This window comes from Oryx dammah, unplaced genomic scaffold, assembly GCF_014754425.2.
Source record: "Oryx dammah isolate SB20612 unplaced genomic scaffold, SCBI_Odam_1.1 HiC_scaffold_9, whole genome shotgun sequence".
Lineage (NCBI taxonomy): Eukaryota > Metazoa > Chordata > Mammalia > Artiodactyla > Bovidae > Oryx > Oryx dammah.
The window spans coordinates 15002362-15022502 of NW_024070193.1; the positions used below are offsets into that span (position 1 = coordinate 15002362).

Here is a 20141-nt window from a genome sequence, read left to right on the forward strand (position 1 = left end):
TAAATATAGAACTACCATATCATCAAGCAATCCATGTATCAAGAGAAAACCATAAATCGAAGATACCCACACCCAGTGTTCACTGCAGCACTATTTACCAAGACATGGAAGCAACTTAAATGTCCATCAACAGAGGAATGGATAAAGAAGATGTGGTATATATATACACAATGGAATATCACTCAGATACAGAAAAGAACAAAATAGTGTCATTTGCAGCAACACGGATTTGTCATACTGAGTGAAGTAAGTCAAATATAAATATCATATGATATCACTTATGTGTGGAAACTAAAAATATGGTACAAAGGAACTTATTTATAAAACAAAAATAGAATTACAGATGTAGGAAACAAATTTATGGTCACCAGGGTGGTAAGGTGGGGGTAGGGATAAATTGGGAGATTGGGACTGACATATACACACCACTATATATAAAACAGATAACTCATAAGGACCTACTGCGTAGCACAGGGAACTCTACTCAGTACTCTGTAATGACCTATATGGTTAAATGATTCACTTTGCTGTATACCTGAAACTAACACAACATTGTAAATCAACTGTATTCCAGTACAATTTAAAAAAAAGAAACAACAGAGAGAGAATATACTTCAGACAAAGGAGAGCTGGCACAGACTGCTATGTAAGAAGCACCCAGGGTCTCTGAGAGCTTACCCTGCCCCTCCACACGTGAGGCTGCAGTTTCCACGTACATCTGTCCATTCACCCAGGAATTGTTATCACAGCCCAACCAACAACAGGCAGTCCAAACTCAAGGATGGCTGGGGGGTTGTGGGGTTCAAGAGGAATCTCTTTTGCCCAAGACCTACAAGGTCACAGATTCACGTTCTGCTTAGGGAAAACGCTGGTTAGAGATACCCCAGGATTGTACAGGGCTAGACTTAAACACAGAGGGACGGTCCTAAATGAAATGTCATCGATTCAGTAGTTATCCAGGATCTCACGGCCTAAGAGACCAACCAAGAAGAGACAAATTCAAAACATCAAAAGCTTGAGCTTCAAGTCAAGAAAGCCTGTTGAAAACCATAGGCAAATGATAAAAGCAAATGATAGTCATGGAATAGGAACCAATGAACGAACCGTAATCTATCCACACAGCAAAATACAAACAACTGGAGGCCACTGGACAATTAAAATTTACATCACGTGGATGATGAACTTGGATGCTTGTTCTATGCTTCTAGGGATTCACAGAACAGTCTGGCTATAATTTAAACAGAAAAACAACAACCCCTACACTCCAGCAAAGCATGAAGTACATGTGAGTACCGCCCCACCAATCAATATGCAGAGCCCTGAAACCCAGCTCCCCACAGGATTTGCAGTTACCCACCTCCAAAAGGGTAAAAGTAAACATTGGACCTGCTCTGGTGTTAAACTGCCACCGGATCCTCCCTGCTGTCTCCCTCCTCCTCTTCTTCTTTACAGACAGGTAAAGTTGGATCTCTTGAAGGAACTGGGGGCTCCCACTCTAGGCAAAGGTTGGACAGGTGATCAATGTACAGCATGAGATTTGACTGTGCCTCCGTGCCTCCGACAGAGCTGGATCATCTGGGGCAATGAAAATTATAAGCAACAAGAAAGTGGTATTAACAGCAAGGGTACGGAAGCCTAGGCAGCACACACCACAACTCCCTCGGGCACCCAACAACCATTCCTTTCCTCATTCAGTCATTCCAGACACACCCGTCAAGAACTGCGCTGGGCTCTGGGGAGATAGTCCTGACAAATATAAACACAAGACCTGCCCTCATGGGGTGTATGGGCTATTTTGTACAGTGAAACAAGTATTTAAAGGACAATGGGTAAAAGAACCTAGAGGGTATCATGGAGCACAGAGCAAAGGCAGCCCATCAGACTGGAGGAGGGCGATCAGGGAAGGCTTCCCAGAAGAAGTGACATTTCACGCTGACCCTAGAGGACCCATGGTGTTACCAAGACAAGACTGGGATATGTGAGCATGGGTCAGTTTCTGAGATAAGAAAGCTCAGATGGTCTGAGGGGCTTAATGCCCTCTGCTCACAGCCATCCTCCAGCCCATAATCTTACACCCAACAAGGACCACATCTGGGGTCTGCAGTTCTCATCATGAGGGGCTCTTGTGTTTCAGACTCTTCCAGTAGAATCTCAGGAAAGGAAAGAACACAGACAATAGTGTGCTTTACAAGAAGACTGGGGAAAAGTGAAGCAATAATGTGGCATTGAACTGCATTGTAGCAATCTGTTTGCTGCACATCAGCATTACAGGTCAAGTGAGACGCCAAGCTCACTCAGGACAGTCAAAACCAGAAGACACTGGACCGCATCAGGTCATCCTCAGAGTGGGAGCCCCACGACTTCTTCCCTTTGGCTTTCTCACCCCACCCTTCCTGTTCCTTCAAGTCCCCAGAAAATCACAGAGGGAGCTCTTTACTTTGCTGTTCTTATCCTCAGTGTTTCTAATGTCTAAAAGGCAACCACAGATACAATATCTCCCACTTGCCTTATGCAGCGAAGGAAAACCAGATAGTTTAGGAAGCCAGTCTTGCAAAGGCCTCCATGCAAGAAAACAAAACAAACAAATTAAAAAAACAAAACAAAACAAAAACGAAACTGTGAAAGTCTGAGTAGCTTGAGTATTGTATAAAGTTCTAGCTGCCTTTGCATTATGAAAGAGACCATTGTATAGGATGGTTTAAGACATGGCTATAAGCACGTGGTCATTTTACCAAAATGCACAGCCCAGAGCAGCTTTCCTTTACATGTTCATACTATCATGTAATTCAAGGCCTACAGACAATATCCTTGATTGAAGACAGAATGAAACAAAACCCGTCACTTCTGAAAAGCAGGGCAGGCAGCTATTTTAGAGACAAAGAAAGGATGTCTTTTTAACCTATGACAACACAAATTTGTTTAGGTTTTCCCTGCATTAAGTAAGTAAGCAATTAGGTTTCGTCCAATAAAAATATCCCTGTGCATGTGCAAACACCAGAGGCAATCATATAATTACCCTGCCCAATCAGATTCAATTGCTGACAGTTGAGCTCCCACTGCTCATTAACTTCAGATCACAATGAGGTCTTTACGGAAGCCCTTTCCCGTCCCTTTACAAAGGTTCCTATGATGCATGAGCAGCCCAAGTGCTACCTCATTCAAGATAATCATCCAAAATGGCCAGGGCCAAGGCCAGCCTACTCTGACTTCCCTGTGAAAAAATAAAAAGAGAAATCTGAAGAAACACTGGTTTACACGCCCCTGCTTCATTTGGGGATCTCACTTCTAAATATAATAGTAACCTTTCACCCCTACACTTTAAGTACCATGATTATATAATTAAAACCAATTATGTCATTTAACAGAGAGAATTTTTCAAGATTCACAGCAAGTTAATTACCTCAACCATTGACCTCAGAAGATTTCAAACTGACCTACAACAGTGAGGATTGGGGTAAATTTAGCCACTGGCTTCCAAAGGCCTGCATGGACAGCTGGATGGATTGTAGCTGCTCTAGGTTCTTCTAGATTCTAGAGGCTGAACTAGCTTCACCAACTAAATGCATCTAACAATGCCACCACCACTTGTTTGCACAACCCTTCCAATATCCCAAGATACTTGCTTAATTTTTCATAACCACCCTAATAGTATTATTACTTCCATGTTTCAGAGGAGAAAAAGGAGGCTGGAAGATTTATGATGTTATCTCAAAAATATGAAGCTAGTTAATGGCCAAGTCAGAGCAAGAACCCAAGTCTTCCACCACAGACTCCAATGCCTTTTAATGGCAAGTAGCACACGTGCATGTGTGGAGGTGTGTGTGTGTGTAACCTCCTGCACATCCATTCCTCCTAGTTTGGTCATCTTAGCCCTATTTCCCTTTGAGGTAACACATTTGCCCCACTTTTAACTCAGGAGCATAACACGAGGCTCCATTCCAGCTCAGGGGGTGTTCAGTATCCTAGGCTTCAGCCAATCAGCTCCTAGTATTCCCCTAACCACAGCATTGGTTTAAGATTGAGCACACGACCCAACCAAAGCCAATGAGACATGCAGAGAACCTTGGGAAAGAGACTCACTCTTCCTAACTGGGCTTTCATGTGAGAGGAAGTACAATCTGGCCCTTAGGCAGCCATCTTGCTACCACCAAAGGAGTGAGAGATAATAATGGAGCCAAGAGATGCAGAGAGAGAAAGTGGTTCCAGGAAACTCCCTGAATCCCTTTGTGTTGACAGTAAGGGTGTTTAGATCATGGCGTAATCCAAGAGTACACTGGAGAACATATGAAGAGCGCTATCACCTACAGCTTGGACAGGCTTGATTATAAGGCTGGAAGTAACTGACCATGGGTCTGAACAGCAGCCCTGCCTCCTGCTCACAATACAGTTAAATGCCTTCTATTTTTGAGTTATTTTAAAAGCATACCATTTTATGGGCAGAAGGAAGCACTTTAATCTACAAAATGATTTTATCACAAACTAAACATCCTTATAAGTTTTTGGTCCTCTGCTTTGGTCAAAGTTGTCTCCCCTTGGAGTTGAGACAGCTGTTGGAGCTGAGAAGACCTGCCTTGACCTTACATTTTGCCCTGCTCAGTGGTACCCTTGTGCTCTCCAATTCCTGGATCCATGTGGGATGTAAGAACTGAAGACACACACACTCACCAGAATGGATCATATTCTTTCTTTTTTATTCTTTTACCCTAGTCCTTGAGGGAAAAAGAAAAAAGAGCAAGAATTCTTCTAACACAGGATTTTCAGCTTTGGCACTCTTCAAGATTGGGGCCAAATGATTCTTTGTTGTTGGAACTACTGTGCACTCCAGGTGTGGCAGAGTCCTCTGGTCTCCACCTACTACATGTTAGCTGCATTCCTTCTCCATACTGGACACCCAGAAATGTCTCCAGGGGTTGGGACTAACATTGGTTCTGATTGAGAATCACTGCTTTAATAGATGAGCTGAAGTATTTATTGGATTTTTCTTGCAGCATCTTTGAGTATTATGATGCTTTCTTAAAGTGTGAGGAGTGAAGGAACCATCAGGCTCCTTAGAACCTGCTTAAACAAAAAGACCTAGGATCTCAATATTGCCTTCTATCAGGGTCAGGAAGCCACATAACGTTAGTTGACCCATTAAGGACCAAAGTGGGGAAGAAATATATCTAATAGAAATAATTTTACCTGAAGATCAGAGAGAGGAAACGGATGTGGAGGAGAAAACTAAAAGTGAAGAACAAGTATCTATACAGCGAGTTCCAAAGTGGGTCTCTGGCTTCTCGTTTCCACAGGAAAGAAAATGAAACTTAAGTTTGTTGCTGGGTTTCCTGAATCCAGGTTCAGCCAAAAAGGTGGAATAGAGGTGGAACAGAAATGAGCCCTCCAGCAAAAGTTGAAAACTCACACTACAGAGAAAAGGCCAAAAATTATACTCTCACTTATTTTGACATATGTAGGCAAAGAAACTTAAAATAGGCAAGACTGATGGATTTCTAGAATCTTTTGTAAAGGAAAGGCATTTGCTTTCTTCCACATGCCAGCAGTAACTAACAGTGAGCTGGCAGACGTCCTTCCTTCAGGATTGCTTGAATGAGAAGATAGAACCCGCTGTACTAGCATATGCATTGTGAAGCCTTGAAGAAAAGGTTTGGTTCACCTTATCAATGAGTTAATTAGTCACAGTTCCTCAGTATTCCGGGGAACTGATTTCAGGACCCCTAGCAGTTATTAGAATCCATGGAAGCCCAAATCCCTTAACAAAAATGGCATAGAATTTGCATGTAACCTATGCACACCCTCCAGTAGACTCTAAATCATCTCTGTACCTAACACCATGTAAATGCTCTTTAAATAGTTGCTGGAGCATGGTAGAGTCAAGGTTTATTTTTTGAAATTTTCTGGACTTTTTTTTCCCCAAATATATTTGATTTGCAGTTGCGGATATGGAGGGCAGACTATATATCCTCACACTGGCAGCTGGCTGAGACCAGCCCAGGAATTCCACAGTAGTGGAGATTTCAATGAGGCTTTAAGGCACACAATTCTGGACACCTCAAAGTACTGCATGCATGTGTCTATGCTCAGCCACTAGTTGTGTCTGACTCTTTGCAATCCCATGGATCATAGCCCTCCAGGCCCCTCTGTCCATGGAATTCTCCAGGCAAGAATACTGGAGTGGGTTGCCATTTCTTCCTCCAGGGGATCTTCCCAATCCAAGGATTGAATTTGTGCCTCCTGCATTGGCAGACAGATTCTTTACCACTGAGCCACCTGGGAAGCCCCTTCTCAAAGTACTGACTTTTGATCAAGTTTGCCAGAAGAACCAGGTTGATGTGTTAAAATCTAGCCTTTGCTGGGGCTTCCTTGGGTGAAATGGAGTCTAGTACTTTCTTTCACTAGAGGTTGTAATGCCTCAGCCCAAGGAGAGGTGCATTAGGAGACCTCAAATGCCCAGAGCTGGGACCCTCTGCTGCCCCAGTTACCAGGAAACCTTCCTCTCCAGCCATCACCATGATCCAGCTGCTCCCTCTTCTTGCCCCTCACTCTCCACTGTCTGCACTTCTCTTCTGCAACCAGTGAGATCTGACTGCTAGGGTGTGCTCGCATCTCGAATGGAGAAAGAGTAAGAATATAGGCGTCTCTGAGGGGCCATGGCCCTCCTCTCATTGTTCTATTAGGTTTACTGTTGTTTGTTTTGGTAGACGCAACAGAACAGACAGTAATGGAAAACTAGAAGTACTTGTCTGGAGGGTCTAGCAGAGGGCCACAGGGACTTTAATGAACCTTACAAAGAATTGTCCTTTGTAGAATTTAGTAGTTAAATCTAGAGGAGCAGGTCTTTAACTTTTGATACATATACACACAGCTGATTCATTTCATTGTACAACAGAAACTAACACAAATTGTAAAGCACCTCTAGACCAATTAAAAAAAAAAAAAAAGAATGAATGTCTCAGGGCACACTTTTCCTGTGGACAAGCATCCCTACCCCATCCCTCTCCTCGGCAATCATTCATCCTGACCTACCCATGTATCTCTATATCAACAGAGATAAAAGAGAAGAATAGCCCACTGCCCGGTTCCAATTGGCATTATATTCACACAATGGATGCTCTGTGTTTTGACAGAGGTGCCTCCTGACTGAGTCTACACCCTGGCACGTGAACATTTTGTTTGTACCAAAGATGTTACTCGAGGTGAGAACATGAGTCTGCTTGAGCAGATATGTGCCACTGTTTCCTAAAAGAACAAAACCCAAGGCTCTACATACACCCGGAGCCAAATACTGCTCTCCCTAGGTTTTTCTCAGCATGAAGTAGGGGACAGGCAGCCTTACTAGGGTGTCAGGTGTCACAGGTCACCCTCACAATCAACAACTGAACAAAACTTCTAAGAGCAGCAACTCTTTGCTTTTGCCAGGGAGAAGAAGCCTTACTTCCACAGTGTGTGGAATCCAGGTTAAGGCAGGAATTGGCATCAGGAGTTGCGCTTTGGTAGATGTAGAAATTTTACACAAAATTTGATGTAAGCATTTTCATGCTTCATTCTGAACAGTGGATTTGTCTTCTCAAATAGGTAAGAAATTCAGAATAAAAAACTTAAGCAACAGTTTTTATAAAGCTATCCCATAATTCTTTTTCAACCAGTAAATACATGCCATCAAATTCATTCATCTTCAGTTTAAAGTTCAATGATTTTGAGTACATTTATTTATGGTGCAGACATCGACACAAACCAGTTTTAGAACATTTCCACCACCTCAAAAAGATTCTCTGCTTGTTTATAACAAATGTGCTTTAATTTCTACAACAAAAGTTCTACAGTTGAAAGAAGGCTTTTTGCATAATGCACAGCTGATCCAATTTTCCTTCCCCTTCTCCAGATCTCTGCTTAGAATATTGTTTATTGTTTATCTTAAATTCCGAGATAACTAGGTATACTATATTTTTATTTGTAAAATATGACAACCCTAATCCAAGATCAAAGCAGAATTGAGCAAATAAATCCAAGTCCATGTCTAGAAATACATGCACTTTTCTAGAGCAATGAAAGAAAACAAAATAAAACAAAACAAAACATGCATTAAATTTGAACCATCCAGGTTCAAAGATGGTTAGAATCTAGTTCCATCTAGGACTCAGGCTGAAAACTAAAACTACAGAAACAACCTAAAAAACTTAGGACCCAACTGCTCTTTTATAAGCAAGCCTGACACTCCATGAGTTGCATGCTATGTTTGTACTGAAAGGTTAAAAAATCTGATGTAATTGTTAATCTTGCCACTCAGAATTAGAATTTTTATTTTTATAGGCACAAATTATAAGAAAATCATTCTTAACCTTTTTGAGGTCATAAATCCCTCTGAGAGACTCTGATAAAAGTTCTGGACCTTCTTCATAGAAAAATGCATGGATACATATTCACAATATTTTGCATAGAATTTCTGAATGGAAGGGAGGTTCATTGTTTCTATAACAATGATTACGGATCTTTTGAGGGCCCAAGGAGGCTGGAAGAGCCTGGGTAAGGTGACAAAAGCCATCCTGAAGTCTTATGCTTTGTTTTCCCTCCTGTTGATGTGGGAAGAGAAGTCAGGGTAACAGCACAGGAACTGGGAAAGGCAAGAAGACGAGGCCAGGCTGTTCTCAGCCAGCAGTGGTGAGAACTGGAGCAAGTCATCTGATCCCCATGGACTCGAGGGTCATTGTCTGTAAAATGTACAGATTGATCTAACACTGTTTTCACAGCTTTCATCCCAGCTTCTGTCCCAGGTAACTGATAACAGTCATTTTAGATCCTAGAACACTGCACAAGATTTAGTATTTAAAAGAAAAATAAAAGTTTAAAACGATTGGACCAAAGTCAAGGTTTGAAGTCATCTGGTTATCTGATCCTGACTCTATAGAGTTCAGGGGACAGTGGGGGAGATCTGGGCATTCTGAGAGGAAAGGTGATGGCAGGGAGAGGAGAGAAAGACATCCCAGCCCCCACCCCTCTACCGTTCTGCAACATGTCTTTCCTCCTCTGCGTTGGTCTCCCACGAAACACTGCCCAGTTTTCCTTTGGTAAATACTTTTCCAAGTACATGAACTTAATCAAATTTCCTTTGGGTAACAAGGATCCCCAATGATCTGGTACATTATTGTGTGTGCTCAGTCACATTATTGTGTCATTCAGTCATGTCCTACTCTTTGTGACCCCATGGACATAAGCCCACGAGGCTCCTCTGTCCATGGAATCTTCCAGGCAAGAGTACTGGAGTGGGTTGCCATTTACTCCTCCAGGGGATCTTCCCGACCCAGGGATCGAACCTGTGTCTCTTGCGTCTCCTGCATTGGCAGGCAGATTTTTTACCACTGTGCCACCTGGGAAGCCCAGATTACATTATTAGACAATTTTATACTAATTATAACAGTAGCCCAGGTGGATAAAGGATGTGTGTGCTCAGCTCTGTACCTCAGAGATAGTATCTCTTTTATGCCTTCAAGCCTCTTGCAAGTGAAAGTGAAAGGCACCCAGTAGTGTACATCTCTTCATGACCCCATGGGCTGTACAGTCCATGGAATTCACCAGGCCAAAATACTGGAGTGGGTAGCCTTTCCCTTCTCCAGGCGATCTTCCCAACCCAGGGATTGAACCCAGGTCTTCCGCATTGCAGGCGGAGCCACAAGGGAAGCCCAAGCCTCCTCCAAAAGAGTTCTCAATATTATGTTTCATTTTTTGGAAAGGAAAAAACATTAAGTGACTTATATAAAATTCACCCAGTTAGCCAATGACAAAAAGGAGTCTCAGGTTCCAGTACTTATATCCAGAACCTCTCTACACTGAAGAGATTTACTGTACAATTTATGAATCAAAACAAAATACAGGTTTGACTCATTTATCTTCTTTCAAAAACAAATAATCTATCACTTTAAGGAAGTTTCTTATCATGTTCAATGATAAGAACCATAAAACTATTTTTGAACGTTATTTAACACCTATCAACATCTACTAAGCAGATCTACCATATGTGTATATATCATCTCAAAGGAAAATAAATGATTTAGTTTTGGGCTTTAGTTTATCCATTCTCAGTCCCTGAAACAGCAGAAGAAACACATACACTCTGTTCTTACTTGTTGTCACAAGATACTTGTGGCATGCTGGGGAAAACACGCTGGGAAGTAATCTTCCACACTTTGTGCTAAGGCTTCTCTTTTTTTTAAACAGAGCTTGTGTAAATCACAGACAAAGTTGACAAATTTCACGGCTTAGTCATGGCTAACGTATCAGGTTTCATGGTTTGACACAGATTAACAAGAAAATCACATTAGAGTTACAACTATTAGTAGATTCTTAGATATTTGGTAAAGAAACCCCAAGCTCTTCAAACTCCATTGCTCACTGCGCACCACCTTCGTCCTTCCCCCAGGAAAGCAGACCTTCCCTGAATCTGGGGAGCAAATGGGATCCTCCTGAGTTCCCTGAGTCACCCCCTGGCGATCACAGGGGTGAGCTTGTGCCTAATGGGTCTAGGGAAAGGTCTAGCATCATCGTGGAACAAAGCAAGCTTGAGCATTTATGACCCAATTCAAAGTGTAGAGAGGAAAAAAAAACTAGGTTTGTACATAACACAGGCATTTCACTCTAACATCACATGCGCTAAAGGGAAGAATGCATTATTATAGGTGTTGAAACTCAGGTATTTTAGGTGAAAATTAAGTTTTCATATCTCAGATATTTTAGGTAAAATTTAAGAGTTCACATGTTTATGAAGAGGCAATTCAGCAGAGGGTCCTGTTAAAAGTAGTGGCATGCAAGGAGAGACTTCAAAAAGCCTGCGGACTGCCTGCCGAGCCATTTGGCCTGAGGGGCTCTGCATATCCTTTCTGTAAGAGCCCAGGGTTGCTTGTCAGTTTTGCATAAAAGACAGCCAATTTGTCAGCCATTTGCTTTCATTCTCTTTCTGAGTCTTCTTAACGGTAGACTCCGTCTAACTTCTGGTCTTCAATATCATATATCTGACTAGGGGATGGAAATTCGCTGGCATCCCAGACCAGTTTCCTTACCAGGCGATCCTCCCGGGTCTTAAAGGATGTCCTTAATCAGAACCACATTACTCAGCAAGAGGAAGTCCTTTTGCACAGATGCTGGCAAGACACTATGGCAAATTAGTTTCAGAACATGGAAGTTCAGATTGGGAATAAAAGCTACAGTTATCTATTGTGTTTTCTTTAGCTGAGAAAATTAAGGCAAGGTGCCTAACTCTTAAGAAACCACGATGTGGATAGGGAGCAGCCACTTAGAAAAGAAGTTCCCTTGACTGCTGAGGACAATAGCCAGTTGTGGAAACTGATGTCTTCACATCCCAGGTATTCTAGACATGAAGAAGGATTTTCATTTCATCCACATAGGTGTTTACATTTCAGCAGCACCCTAGTTGGTAAAATAAAAGTAGCTAAGGTTTTATAGGTTTGGTCCAAAAATATATTTATCATTTAATTCAGTGTGTGTGTATAATACATACATCTCTTGATATATATTACACATATCTGGGTTAAACAAAGTATATTTTAATAATAATAACAGCTACTATTTATTGTGCTCTTATGTGACAGGCACTATACTAAGCACTTTTCATGTGTTACTTACTCTTTCCGCGAATTAGCATGGTAGAGATTCTCTTTGTTCTTCTTTTAGAGATTAAAAAAGCTAAGATTAAAGGGGAGATGAGCCACAGAATTAGTCATAGAGCAATAAGGTAAAACTCAGGGGTGCCTGACTCCTGAATCTGTGTGTTAAGCACTGTGCTACACTGTCCTGGACATCTGCATCAGTTCCATTGAGATGAGTGCCCACTGACTCAAAAAAAAAAAAAAATCTCAGGGTGGGGTTGAGGAACCATATTACTTTGCTAACACAGGAGTGTCAAAGACTTTGGGCAGATGGAGGGGAGGGTGTGAGAGAAGGGAGAAATCGTTGCAGAAACCCACGACCTACCTCCTTCACAATTCTGCCCAGGATTAGCCAGCCTGGGGAGGCTCAGAGAACCAAAAAGACCAGGGGTCTTAGTGGGACCCTGTCCCCCATCCAACTTCAAACTGACAGCCTTCCCTTCTCATGAATGGGCTGGCCCTAGAGGTTTGGAGCAAGAAACATTTCCAGTGTGCCTCTACCTTAACTAACACCATGGGGTCAGCTAACAATTACAAAAGGAATGAACTTTTTCATCAAATGCCCGTCCATAAAACCATTTCCCAGGAAATGTAACACAGCATGGAGCTAGCCGACTGCAATTTTCCACCAACAATGAGCATCGTGGGGCACAGGTACTATATTTAAACGATTTTCCTCCAGCTTTTTGGCAAGGCTCTCTCTCACTCTCAAGGAGACTTGGGCTGAGGTCTCATTCCCCTCCGGCCAGCAGGATCGGAATGTTTAATACGGCCCTGTCTCTTCAACACCCATGTGTAAAACGCCAATAAACAAGCCAGCAAAGACCTGGAGGCCTAATTGCCTTTTAACTCCGCCAAGATGATAAACTCCCTGAGTAAGGAAGGAAAGACTCCCAGGGATTTAACAAGTTTATCTGCCTGCCACTTGAACATTTTCTGTCTGCCTACACTTCAGTGAATTCACCAATAAAAGGATAAAAGGCCCCGAACTTCAGACCCCTCAATGGCCAAGAAGCCACAGATTCAAAACGTATGCCCAGCAAAAATCAACCCGTTAACTGAACTTTGTTTCATGTGTTTGTAAGCTTTAGCAAGGAAAGTGGGACCACTTGCCTGTCTCCAGCACCAGGCATTTCTCTTTTATCGACTAAAGCCAACAAATCTTAACCTACAATAAAGAAAACTGTTCTCACAAGGAAAATGGGATAGGCCACTCATCCAGAAACCTCTAAAATTTAAAGTTGGGGACTGTACTGACAGGAGAGAAGTCCCATGGACCTTGGTGGTAGGGGAATGGAGTGTGCTCATTGCCACTGGGGTCAGCTCTGTAAGGACATTTTTCATCTCAACCTCCCTGAACTGACTTTGGAGCTTAGCATTTTAGTTGTTTTCCTACCACCCAGAAAGAAAATTGGAGAACTCAGTACGGATTGGAGTTAAATTGGAAAAGGAAAGTAAAACAAAACCAAAAGATTTGAAGAGAGGTGGTGCCATTCAAGACATAAAAGAAAGGTGTTGTTCTGGTGCTCACTCATGTCGGACTCTTTGCAACCCCATAGACAGAGGTATGTCAGGCTTCCCTGTCCTTCACTAGCTCCTTGAGTTTGTTCAAACTCATGTCCATTGAGTCAGTGATGCCATCCAATCATCTCATCCTCTGTTGCTTCTTTCTCCTCCTGCCTTCAATCTTTCCCAGCATCAAGGTCTTTTTCAGTGAGTCAGGTCTTTGCATCAGGTGGCCAAAGTATTAGAACTTGAGCTTTAGCATCAGTCCTTTCAATAAATATTCAGGGTTGATTTCCTTTAGGATTGCCTGGTTTGATATCCTGGCTGTTCAAGGGACTCTCAAGAGTCTTCTCCAGTACCACACTTTGAAGGCAACAATTCTTTGGTGCTCAGCCCTCTTCATGATCCAACTGTTACATCTGTACGTGACTACTGGAAAAACCATGGCATAACCCCTATAGGAGGCCACTTAACAATATTTATCAATATAAACATGTAACTTTCCTTTCAGGAATTTAGTTTAGAATAAATTTTAAAAGAACTACATTCTTATCATTCAGTTCAGTTCAGTTGCTCAGTTGTGTCTGACTCTTTGCGACCCCATGAATCACAGCACACCAGGCCTCCCTGTCCATCACCAACTCCTGGAGTTCACTCAGACTCATGTCCATTGAGTCAATGATGCCATCCAGCCATCTCATCCTCGGTCGTCCCCTTCTCCTCCTGCCCCCAATCCCTCCCACATCAGAGTCTTTTCCAATGAGTCAACTCTTCGCATGAGGTGGCCAAAGTATTGGAGTTTCAGCTTTAGCATCATTCCTTCCAAAGAAATCCCAGGGCTGATCTCCTTCAGAATGGACTGGTTGGATCCCCTTGCAGTCCAAGGGACTCTCAAGAGTCTTCTCCAACACCTCAGTTCAAAAGCATCAATTCTTTGGCACTCAGCCTTCTTCACAGTCCAGGTCTCACATCCATACATGACCACAGGAAAAACCATAGCCTTGACTAGACGGACCTTAGTCGGCAAAGTAATGTCTCTGCTTTTGAATATACTGTCTAGGTTGGTCATAACTTTTCTTCCAAGGAGTAAGCGTCTTTTAATTTCATGGCTGCAGTCACCATCTGCTGTGATTTTGGAGCCCCCAAAAATAAAGTCTGACACTGTTTCCACTGTTTCCCCATCTATTTCCCATGAAGTGATGGGACTGGATGCCATGATCTTCATTTTCTGAATGTTGAGCTTTAGGCCAACTTTTTCACTCTCCTCTTTCACTTTCATCAAGAGGCTTTTTAGTTCCTCTTCACTTTCTGCCATAAGGGTGGTGTCATCTGCATATCTGAGGTGATTGATATTTCTCCTGGCAATCTTGATTCCAGCTTGTGTTTCTTCCAGTCCAGCGTTTCTCATGATGTACTCTGCATAGAAGTTAAATAAGCAGGGTGACAATAAACAGCCTTGACATACTCCTTTTCCTATTTGGAACCAGTCTGTTGTTCCATGTCCTGTTCTAACTGTTGCTTCCTGACCTGCATACAGATTTCTCAGGAGGCAGGTCAGGTAGTCTGGTATTCCCATCTCTCTCAGAATCTTCCACAGTTTATTGTGATCCACACAGCCAAAGGCTTTGGCATAGTCAATAAAGCAGAAATAGATGTTTTTCTGGAACTCTCTTGCTTTTTCCATGATCCAGTGGATGCTGGCAATTTGATCTCTGGTTCCTCTGCCTTTTCTAAAACCACTGGTTAAGTAACGCAAAAATTCTATACTCTGCAGTTATAAAAAGGATGTTATATATATATGCATATGTACACACACACACACACACACACACACATATCTGTTACTGTGAAAAGGTGTCTAATCTACAGTATTAAGTTCAAAAAGCAAGTTATAAAAACATTTATAATATGATTGCATTCTTTTCTGCCCCAGAGGCTAGACACAGAAAAAGAAGTAGAAAGACACATAGTTCACCAAAATGCTAGTATTTCTGGATGGTGGAATTATTTCGCAAAGACTTTTGAATTATTTGTAATTTTTAATGATGAAAATGTATTGCCTTTAAAGTTGGTTAAAGCACTAAAACTAAAAAATAAAACATTCTGATAGCACCACCACTCTTCTCCTGATCAACAGGAAGAGAATCCTATCTGAAAGATAAAACTAAAAAATAAAACTAAAGCACTAAAACTAAAAACTAAAACATTCTGATAGCACCACCACTCTTCTCCTGATCAACAGGAAGAGAATCCTATCTGAAAGAATCTTACGGAAGGATCTGGCTTTCATTTCTCAAGGAGACACAAGTAAAGAATATTCAATGATTTGGTCTTGATTTATCAGCACATATAGTTGTTTTGCCAATGTATTTTCCAATGAGATGAGAATGAACAGTGAAAATACAAGGGAGCTCAGAATCCCAGGGGGGTATATTTCCCAGGTGGCCCATGCATCTCTCTTTCCTTAAATCAAGGTACCAACGCTGAGAGCTCCTCTATTAAGCTGACCTGCTCCATTTAATAAAACAAGAGCAGACCTATGGTAGGGTGCTTGCCAAATGAAAAATCTGAAACACTATTTTTCTATTAAAATCTCATCTGTGTTTTTCCTATTGGAACCTGGAAATCAGACAAATTCTGAAGGAATCTAAAGGAATTTCTTTAGAAAAGAATTCTGTTAACACCAAAATCTTCCCAAGCACTACACAAAGCAAATGCTAGAATGCATTATGCGGAAACGTAAAAGCAGGAGTTCAAACCCATAATGATGTGTCCTTCGCACCAGGCTTTGTGTTTATCGGGGCTTATTCATTTGTACACTTATCCCCACTCATTTCATCTCCATGTTTCATAATTTCAAAATCAGTTCCAGATTTCCCATTTCTTTCACATTGTAAGGTATGGGATCCTGGACTGGGGATATGCAAGACTTAGGGATATGGAAGAATGGAAAGTATGATAAAAATAAAATCAAAATTAAAGTTCTTTTTTATACCCACTGAGAAGTAACATGTTCATTGCATCCCTTAGTACCCATCTGCCTCTCAGGAACTGTTAGAACATGGACACGTGTATAAGAATTCTGTGTAAAACATCTTTTGTTTGGGAAATCTCCTTACCGGTGGATAGAAATATGGGAAGCTAAAAGGGCTCCTACATCAATGATGGATACATTTGCCAAAACACTATCATGTTGCTCTCAGAATTCAGAACCCTGTCCCTAAATTATAAAACAGTGAACAGAAATATCAGGTTAACTGAGGATAAACTCCATCTCTAGAGTTCAAAGACAACTACCCTCTCAATGGATTTTAGTTGGAGGTTGCTTGAAAGGAATGTTCTCAAATGCATTAACGAAATTTCACTGACTTCACTGAATTTGGCATTCAAATACATAACCTGAGCACTTCATTGCCCTGCAAAATGACTGTTCACCTTTGGAGCTCTGCAAAACGGGACTAAAGTTGGCTGTTTGCCTTTTACCAGGAAGATGACTCCCCTGCACTGATCACTGAACTCTGGGGCAATCACCTGGGCGATCAATGATATCAAATTGATCTCTATAATCTGTCTCTTTTATTTATTTTTAAAATTAATTTATTTACTTTAATTGGAGGTTAATTACAATAGTATAGTGGTTTTTGCCATACATTGACATGAATCAGCCATGGGTGTACATCACATCTTTTCACAGGTTGGCTTTGGTTAGAGTTTTTCCTTTAGATGTAGTAGTACTGCTTGATATTAATGCCTTCCCTCAATTTAAAAAAAAAAGAAAGAAAGAAAAACCCTTCAGGATGTACATAATGTTTTAAAATCCCAAGTTTAACTTTTCAACTGTCTTGAAAGATAGGTGGTATTTTCAGATGCATAAAGTCATCTTAAACTTCTATCTTGAATTTTACCTACTAAAACGCTGAAAGGCTGAGGCATCTAATCAGAGGCTGCTGTGCCCTTTGGAGCAACATTTACTTGCTTTTCACAATGACTCTGCACATTCCAAAGAGAGTGTGGCATAAACACATAGACCAGCTTCAGCTTTCACCCTCTATTCCCACCGTCTGCTTCCTGTGCATCCCGTAATCTAAAACATCTTCTCTTCACAGGTATATGGTCTTGGATTTGTCACGGTGAATGCGAGACTTTACAAGGCCAATAAAATGACAGCTGCACAGAAGGGATGGGGTGGCTTTTACCGACTCTGAAACACCACTGCCTTTAACTCCCAGGGATCAGGAACTTGAAAGCACTCTGATTCACTTAGCTCTGTGTTTGTCATAAAGTTAAGGCTAATCAGATTTCCCCCAACTTGCAGCCCTATCTTAAATCCCCAAGCTTCTCCTATGCAAACTTAACTGATGGAAGATGTGATTATGCCTTCTCAGGTCATAAATTCTAGATATTTATAACATAACTGTTGTCATTTAGGTCAATTAAGATGCTTTTACTGGCTCAGAACAACTACCTATGGGGCTTGTCCAATACTCTGGCAGTGGTTTATGACCCTGAGGGTGATTTTATCTTATTGAGGATATGAAAGATGACTGCATGAGAAAATGGTCGGGAGGCTCCTGAAGCATTTTCCCTGCATTATGATTATCCACACCCATTTCCACTCCATCTCTGGAAGATCAGACTGCTTCTTGACCCATAAAAACCATGTCTGACTCTGTAATTTCCCCTAGAGTTGGTTTCTTTAATCACTTTTTCTCCTCCGAAGACCTGAGACAGGAGATAACACCTAAGACACTCTGATAAAACTCCCAAGCGGTGGGCTGGCCTAACATCCAGCTGGGACATGCCAGACTTTTCACAAGTATAACACGTACCTGAAGACAAGTGGGTTTTACTTTTCACATGGGGCAAACTGCTCCCTCATGAAAGGCAGAACAGGGTGACAACAAAGAGAGAATGGAATATATTGGGGGATTTCAAGCCGACAGGTTACAGCTTCTCTTCTTCCTTTGTGAGGTATCATTTATCTACCACCATCTCCCTCCTGCTGTTTTCCCTTTCAACAAGAGCGCTAAGCACCCACTATATTCCAGGCACTCTGCTGGAGGCCGGGGTGGCGGTGGCCGGGGCCAGGTAGGAGTAGGGATACAGAGATCCAGGAACTCCTATTCTGGCTGGCGACACAGGCACATAAATAATTACAATACCAAGTGTTAATAGGCAATAAGAGACTCCTGCGCTGCAAATCTGGAACACTGAGAAGTGGCATTTCTACTTTTGAAGGGGACGGAATTCAGTAGGGAGGGATGCTTGGGTGACTCAGATGGTAACGAATCTACCTGCAATGCAGGAGACCCAGGTTCTATCCCCGCATCGGGAAGATCACTTGGAGAAGGGAACGGTAACCCACCCCAATATTCTTGACTGAAGAATCCCATGGATAGAGGAGCCTGGTGGGCTATACAGTCAATGGGGTCGCAAAGGGCCGGCCACGACTGAGCATTTAACACACACACACAGTCTGAGGCTTTTAGAAGATGCAAGGAGACAGCTAGGCTGTCTTGGGGAGAAGAACACCGCCCGCAGGGAGAGGATGATGGATTAGGGAATGCAAAGCCGGTCGGGGTCCTGGAGCATCAGGCACGTGTTGTTGGGCAGAGGTGAGAGCTGACTGGAAAGAAAAGCCAGGACAAGATCCTGAAGGGCTTTGTGTTCGTGTGACACACACTATTACCTTCTTGTTCAGAGGAGACATGGTGTAATGGCACTCTTTACAGAAAACCAACTGGATGGAGTTGAGTAAGAACTTTTTTTTTCCTATCCCAAATCTATTTTGCTTCATGCTTCATTCAATCAACAGCTGGCATTGTAAAATCCCCCAGACTAACATGACAAACAGAACTGTTTGGAACTCTGGTCACACTTCTCTTATAGATAACACTTTGCTTCTGATTAGCAAACCAACAGTATTTGTAGAAGCCAGGTAAAACCTCCAGAATTCTACCTGGCCAACATGTACCAAGCACTGACCCCATAGGAGGCACTGTCCTGGGCATTAGTCAGAAATGTGGTGCAGCAGGTGTGACCTCAACATGAAGTTAGGTATGTACTGACACAGTGACACACCCTGGGTATTAGAATTTAAAGGTCTTTTATCATTTGATTCTTCCTTACAATTCGGACGATATTTTGGTTGGTCAGAAATCAAAATTAAAAATCCAACAAATATCTACACTACTGTGGAAAATATGCTACAGCAGCAGCATCTGAAACTGTGCAGATTGGGAAAATGCAAGCTACCAGCAATTTCCCTCAAATTAGCTGCTTAAATGTGCTACAGAGATCCAAGCTCTGAAAGTGACACTGTTGATCCAGGCAGTCACGAGTTTCTCAAAATGATCAAATTGTAGTTCAAGAGTCTTATGGAAGTTTTTGCTGCTATTAAAATTTTAAAATACTTGACTCTGTTTGTTTATAACCTACCTTGTTCCAAAAAGGATTAAAGTATCTAAAATCAACTAGAAGAGGCTCATGTTACCAGAGAAGGGAGGAGTAGGGGCTTGAGTTACATCTCTCATGCAAAGGTCAGGTTGGTTCCAAGTGGGACTTGAACAGTGCTGATGAAACTCAAAACTTTTCTAACACAGACTATTCCAATTGAATACACAGTTCTCCAGCTGCCAGGTGACAGGCAGGAGCTACAAACCCATTTCTAGAGGAAAGTCTGGGAACCATGAGCTTCATCAGCTGCGTGGAAATCCCAGAAAAAGAATCCATATTCTCTCACTGGCCTCTACGACCAAATGTGTTTTTACACACATTTGACCCCTAGGACAGTACAAGGTGGGCACAGTGTGGTGTGCAGACATGGGCTCCACTGCATGGTTTGCATTTCAACTTTCATCACTTGAGCAAGTAAGTCACCTAACCTTTCAATCCTTCAGTTTCTTCATCTGAACATGTAGCTAATAGCAGTCTTCATCTTAGAGGGTTATTGTGAAGATTACAAGAATTAATACATGTAAA

The 20141-nt window shown here is 41.9% G+C and overlaps 1 protein-coding gene across 1 annotated transcript in view; it reads right to left on the reverse strand.

Moving 5' to 3' along the window:
- Positions 1 to 655: 655 nt before the first annotated feature.
- Positions 656 to 20141, reverse strand: part of ERC2 (ELKS/RAB6-interacting/CAST family member 2) — a 900269-nt gene continuing 880783 nt past the window's right edge. The window contains exon 19 of the mRNA XM_040246394.1: positions 656 to 1575. The gene's annotated coding sequence lies outside the window, so the exon portion shown is untranslated. The remainder of the gene's footprint in view (positions 1576 to 20141) is intronic.